Here is a 6724-nt window from a genome sequence, read left to right on the forward strand (position 1 = left end):
TGGTCAGGCTGGTCTTGAACTCCTGACCTTGTGATCCACCCACCTCAGCCTCCCAAAGTGCTGGGATTACAGGCGTGAGCCACCGTGCCTGGCCTCCTTGATCCTTTTTTATACACTTGCAGTCTGCCCTGTAAATGGTTTTTAGGATGGAAAATTAATCCTCCAGTCTCAGTGTATGTACTTGAACCATTCTCACAGACTTCAACTCTGATTGAGATCTTTCCATCTTGCATCAGCTCCACTTCTTTTCTGGAACTTGGTCCTTTATTATTTTTATATTTTTTGTCCAATAATCTCCCTAGGATTCTGCCAACAGATGAGATGTAGGTCTTCTCAAAGCTTTTACAAGTAGGTGACTAGCTTTTTACTTCATAATATACAATGTAGACTTTTGCAAGTATGTTGTGAATAATTAAGAGTATTCCACAATCACTCGGGAAAAAATTAAGTGTGCAAACATAAACATTAGATGGCGTTTGACCCGTTGGTCTGATGTGAATCCAAGGAAACTAAAGGAAGAAGTTCCGAGTAGCAGTTGCTGAAATGTTCTGGTGTGGACGCCTTGTGGTGGGTACTTTGAAGCAGAAGCTGGTGCCCTTGGTGCAGATGGTGTGCGTCTGCACCCCGAGGCAGAGAAACTGGCTTTTAGGCTACTTGTTCCAGCAATGGCACAAGTTCTAGTTCCTCTAGAACTCCAGATAACATGACAAATGGCTAGTTCTGGAGCACCAGGAGGCAGAACAGATAATTCTGTGTTAAGTCCTTATTGTGGACTTAATCAACAGTAGGAGCTGGTGCATATACCTACACGACTGTAAAGGATAACCAAAAAAGATATAATGAAAGAATGTTAGGGTTAGGGCTCACATCAGAAGAGAAGCAAAAAAGGACCATGTTACCTGCTGTAGGTGGAGAGCCAGTTCCTTAAGCCAGCATACCAAATCATGTCCCTCTCCTGCTCACTGGTGGAAGAACTGCTGCTTTTCCTGCAGCCAGAGCCATCTGGGCTTGGGATGCTGGGGCCGGGGCCCTGATTATGTCTGAAGATCCTGAGCTGTCATACATACGATCTCCTCTTTCAAAAGAACCATGGTACAAAAGTTAACAAACAGGACCTAATTAAACTAAAGAGCATCTGCACAACAACAACAGCAACAACAAAACAAACTATCAAGAGAGTAAACAGCCTACTGAAAGAGAAAACATATTTGCAAACTATGCATCTAACAAAGGTCTAATATCCAGAATCTATAAGGTGCTTAACAAATTTACAAGCAATAAACAACCCCATTAAAAAAAATGGGCAAAGGATATGAATAGACACTTTTCAAAAGAAGACACGGCCAACAAGCATATGAAAAAATGCTCAACGTCATTAATTATTGGAGAAATGCAAATCAAAACCACCATGAGATACCATCTCACACTGGTCAGAATGACTATTATTAAAAAGTCAAAAAATAACAGGTGCTGGTGAGGTTGCAGAGAAAGGGAATGCTTATACACTGTTGGTGGGAGTGCAAATTAGTTCAGCCTGTGTGGAAAGAAGTTTGGTGATTTCTGAAAGAACTTAAGACAGAATTACCATTCAACCCAGCAATCCTATTAATGAGTATATACCCAAAGGAGTGTAATCCATTCTACCACGAAGACACATGCACATGTATGTTCATTGCAGCGCTATTCACAATAGCAAAGATATGGAATCAACCCAAATGCCCATCAGTGGTAGACTGGATAAAGAAAATGTGGTGCATATACATACACCATGGAGTATTACATAGCCATAAAAAGAATGAAATCATGTCCTTTGCAGCAACATGGATGGAGCTAGAGGCCACTATCCTAAGTAAACTAACACAGGAACAGAAAACCAAATACCACATGTTCTCACTTATAAGTGGGAGCTAACACTGAGTACATATGAACAAAAAAGAGAATAATGCACACTGGGTTCTACTTGAAGGTGGAGGGTGGGAGGAGGGTGAGGATCGAAAAATTAACTATCAGGTATTATGCTTATTACTTGAGTGATGAAATAATCTGTACACCAAACCTCCATGACATCCAATTTACCTGTGTAACAAACCTGCACATGTACCCTTGAACCTAAAATAAAAGTGAAAAACAAAGAAAAATTCCAAAAGAACTGTGGTTTTCAGATGACTCAGATGTCACAAAGGCGCTGTGATTCAGACAGTGGAATGGAAAAAGAGAGAAGCATGTATTTCCAGCCACCTCTTTCTGTGTCTCTGCTCAGGACTTGCCTCACATGGAGAATGGTGTTGTGGCCATCCTCACCAGGTAAGAAGGTGGTATAGCTGAAAGTGAGAGGCGACACAGTGAAACTTAACAATGGCTCTCAAATAGCCTATGAAAACTGCTTGATTGCAACAAGAGGTCCTCCAAGAAGTCTGTCTGACATTGATGAAGCTGGATCAGAGGTGAAGAGCAGAGCAACACTCTCTAGAATGATTGGAGACTGTAGGACTCCAAAGATTTCATGGAAGTAAAGTCAATTATGGTTATCAGTGGGGGCTTGCTTGGTGGTGAACTGTCCTGTGCTCTTGGCAGAAAGGGTTGGAGCCTTGGGGGCAGAAGTGATTCAACTGTTTTCTGAGAAAGGAAATATGGGAAAGGTCTTCTGAAAATCCCTCTGCAACTGAACCATGGAAAAAGTCAGATGAGGTGGGGTTAAGATTATGCCCATTGCTATTGTGCAGTGGGTTGGAGTCGGTGCAGTGGCAAGTTACTCATCAGGTTGAAAGATGGTGGGATGGTAGAAACTGACCACAGCCGTGAGCCTGAAGCGCAGTGTTGAGTTGGTTGAGAACTGGTGGGCTGGAAATAGACCCAGATTTTGGTGGCTTCTGCGTAAATGTAGAGCTATACGCATGCTCAAACGTGGGCAGCAGGAGATGCTGCATGCTTCTATGATATAAATCTGGGAGGAGGCGGTTACAGCACCATGATCATGCTTTTGTGAGCGGAAGATTGGCTGGGGAAAATATAACTGGAGCTGCTAAGTCATACTGGCATCAGTCAGTGTTCTGGAATGATTTGAGCCCTGATGCTGGCTGTGAAGCTGTTGGCCCACAGTTGGTGTTTTTGCAAAAGCAGCTGCACAAGACAACCCAAAATCTGCCACAGAGCAATCAGGAGCTGTTACCTGATCAGAGTGAAACAGAGTACGAGGCCTCAGAAATTATTCTTCCTCCCAGCACCCCTGCAGTTCCTCTCCCAGGAGTCTTGGAGGACTACAGCAAAGGTGGCATTTTCCATCCCAGGGACAAAGTAGTTGTGGGGATCATGCTATATGGAACGTCTTTAACCGAATGCCAATAGCAAGGAAGACCACTGAGGATGGTGAGCAACCTGAAGTTCTTAATGAAGTGGCCAAACTATTCAACATCGATGAAAACGGAAGCCCACAGTGGAACAGACAAGCACTTCCGTGTCCCTGAGAGTGGGTTGCATGGGTAAAAGAGCATTTTTTTTTAAATTCAGCAAACTTTCTCTGTGTATATGAATGTGAATAATCAAGTCTCTTGTGAATATTTTCAACCATGTAGGCAAATTCTTAATTTTCACATCATGAAAAAAATCTGATTCTTCTTAAAAAAATTGAAGAATTAGGAATTATACACTAAACAATGAAACTTCACAAAAAATGACATTAAAACTTAGGGGTGACCAAGATAACATTTCACAAGCATTTCTTGTAAACCATGTAGTTTTAGGCTTATTCCCAGGCATGTTGGAAATTTGAGTGATTCACATATAATGTCTTTAAAATGGCCACTGGCCTATTTTACTCAGAATATGTTGAATGCAGCTCTTGCCTAAAGATTGGGAAACAGATATGCATTATGAGGGTTGTGTGAGAACCTTCTGTAGGCTTTTGAAGAAACACTGTTCTCAGTATTGACTTTACTTTTGGAATCTAGGACACTGCTGAAATTGCTTAGTGCCAATGACTGGCTGTCTCATCTGGAGTAATCTTTCTCACAGTCTTTTTTGGCCTAATAGATATTTCAGTCTCACACATTTGCCAGACTTCAGCTTTGTTTTCTTCTCACTGTTTCTTTGAAGAGAACTGATAGTTCACTTGAATGAGAAAATAAAAACAAAATAACAATCTTTACTTTCTAAAACAATAGTGTTTTAGAAGTAAGATTACAGTTTAATGTGAGATAAAATAGACTTGTTCATCTAATAAACTTTGGAGCCCTTAATATATATCCATACATTACCTAATTTAGCATTGAAAACAATAGTTTTGTGTATCCTTTCACCCTTAGATTGATATTTGGATTATTTCCAGTTTTGGTGTTTATGAATTAAGCTGCTATAAACATTTTTACTTGTTCGTATTTTTTATTTTTATTTTTTGAGATGGAGTCTCACTGTGTTGCCCAGGCTGGAGTGCAGTGGCACAATCTCGGCTCACTGCAAGCTCCGTCTTCCGGGTTCACGCCATTCTCCTGCCTTAGCCTCCCAAGTGGCTGGGACTACAGGTGCCCGCCACCACGCCCGGCTTTTTTTTTTTTGTATTTTTAGTAGAGATGAGGTTTCACCCTGTTAGCCAGGATGGTCTCGATCTCCCGACCTTGTGATCCGCCCGGCTCGGCCTCTCAAAGTGCTGGGATTACAGGTGTGAGCCATAGCGCCCGGCCTTTACTGGTTTTTATGTGAACCTGAGTTTTTGTTTCACTTGTGTCAATACCTAGGAGTAGAATTGCTGGATTGTATGGTAAATGAATGTTTAATTTTAAAGAAACTGCAAGACTGTTTTCCAAATTGGGTGGATATATATTTCATATTCTGTTAGGAATTGAAAAGAGTTCCAATTGCTCAGCATCATTTTGAGCACTTTGTATTGCCAATTTAAAATATCACAGCCCACAGCCATTTAGGTGGATCACCTAAGGTCAGGAGTTCGAGACCAGCCTGGTCAACATGGTGAAACCTCGTCTCTACTAAAAAAACACAAAAATTAGCTGGGCGTGGTGGCAGGTGCCTGTAATCCCAGCTACTTGGGAGGCTGAGGCAGGAGAATCACTTGAGCCTGGGAGGCAAAGGTTGCAGTGAGCCAAGATTGTGCCATTGCACTCCAGCCTGGGTGACAAGAGAAAACTCCATCTCAAAAAAAAAAAAAAAAGGTACAGCCATTATAATAGGTATTTAGTGATATCTCATTATGGTTTTAATTTTGATTTCCCTGATGACTAGTGATATTGAGCATCTTTTCACATGCTTCTTGGTATCCATATGTCTTCGATGAAGTTTTTGTTCAAATCTTTTGCCCATTAAATAATTTTAAAAATGTTATTGTGTTTTAAGAACTCTTTATATATCCTGGATATTGGTCCTTTATCAGATATGCTGTTTGCAAATATTGTCTCATAGTCTGTCTTTTCATCTCTTGAGAGTGTCTTTAATAGAGCAGGAGTTCTTAATTTTGAATTCATCTATTTTTTTTTATGAATTGGTCTTTTGGTGTCCTGTATCATGGGGTATAACTCAGCAGCAAAAGGGAACAAACTACTAATATACAGAACAGCATGGTTGAATCACACACATGCTAAATTAAGTGAAAGAACCCTGCCCCCAAAGGCTACATGTTATATGATTCCATTTATCTGGTATTTTGGAAAAGACAAAACTAAAAAGACAGAAAATAGATCTATAGTTGCCAGGAGGTAGAGGTGGGAGTTGGGGCAGAGGAGTTGACTGTGAAGAGGAAAGGGGAATTTTTTTGGGGGGTAATTCTATCCTACATCTTGATTTTGCTAAAGATGTCACAACTAAATGTGCTTCTCAAAACTTACAGAGCTGTCCACTAAAAAGGGTGGTTTTATTGTATTCTATGTGTTCCCTAAAACTACTCTATCTACTTCATGGGTACACATTATTACAAAATAATTCCCAGCCTCCTTTGTAAGTATGTCTGGCTATGTAACTAAATCTTGTGAAGTTATGTGTGCATTCCAATACTGATCCATTAAAACCTCTTGTGAACCTCCATTCTTTCACTTCCCCCAGATTCTAGATATATGCACAAGATCTAGCAACAGATTCTATGAGGTTGACGTTCTATGGAAGGGTGTAACCATGAGGTTCTATGGCATTGTAGAACCATGAAGTTCTATAGTTGAGGTTCTTTGGCATGGTGGAATTATGAGGTTCTGTAGTTGAGGTTCTATGGCATGGTGGAACCATGAGGTTCTATGAGGTTCTACAGTTGAGGTTCTGTGCCATGGTAGAACCATGAGGTTCTATAGTTGAGGTCCCGTGGCATGGTGGAACCATGAGGTTCTGTAGTTGAGGTTCTATGGCATGGTGGAACCATGAGGTTCTGTGAGGTTCTATAGTTGAGGTCCTGTGGCATGGTGGAACCAAGAGGTTCTATGAGGTTCTTTAGTTGAGGTTCTATGGCATGAAGTTTCTTTAGTTGAGGTTGTATGGCATGGTGGAACCATGAGGTTGTGTAGTTGAGGTTGTATGGCATGATGGAACCATGTTCTATATTTGAGGTTCTATGGCATTGTGGAATCATGAGGTTCTGTAGTTGAGGTTCTATGGCTTGGTGGAACCATGTTCTATAGTTGAGGTTTTATGGCATTGTGAAATCATGAGGCACTATAGTTGAGGTTCTATGGCGTGTTGGAACCATTAGGTTCTATGAGGTTCTTTAGTTGAGGTTCTGTGGCATGGTGGAACC

At 41.0% G+C, this 6724-nt stretch overlaps 1 pseudogene; it reads left to right on the plus strand.

Annotated features, from left to right (window-relative positions):
- The first annotated feature begins 543 nt into the window (after nucleotides 1-543).
- On the plus strand, nucleotides 544-3464 carry LOC108527726 (apoptosis-inducing factor 1, mitochondrial pseudogene; annotated as a pseudogene).
- The last annotated feature ends 3260 nt before the right edge of the window (nucleotides 3465-6724 follow it).

Source organism: Rhinopithecus bieti, unplaced genomic scaffold (assembly GCF_001698545.2).
Source record: "Rhinopithecus bieti isolate Rb0 unplaced genomic scaffold, ASM169854v2 scaffold_3043, whole genome shotgun sequence".
In the NCBI taxonomy this organism is placed as follows: domain Eukaryota; kingdom Metazoa; phylum Chordata; class Mammalia; order Primates; family Cercopithecidae; genus Rhinopithecus; species Rhinopithecus bieti.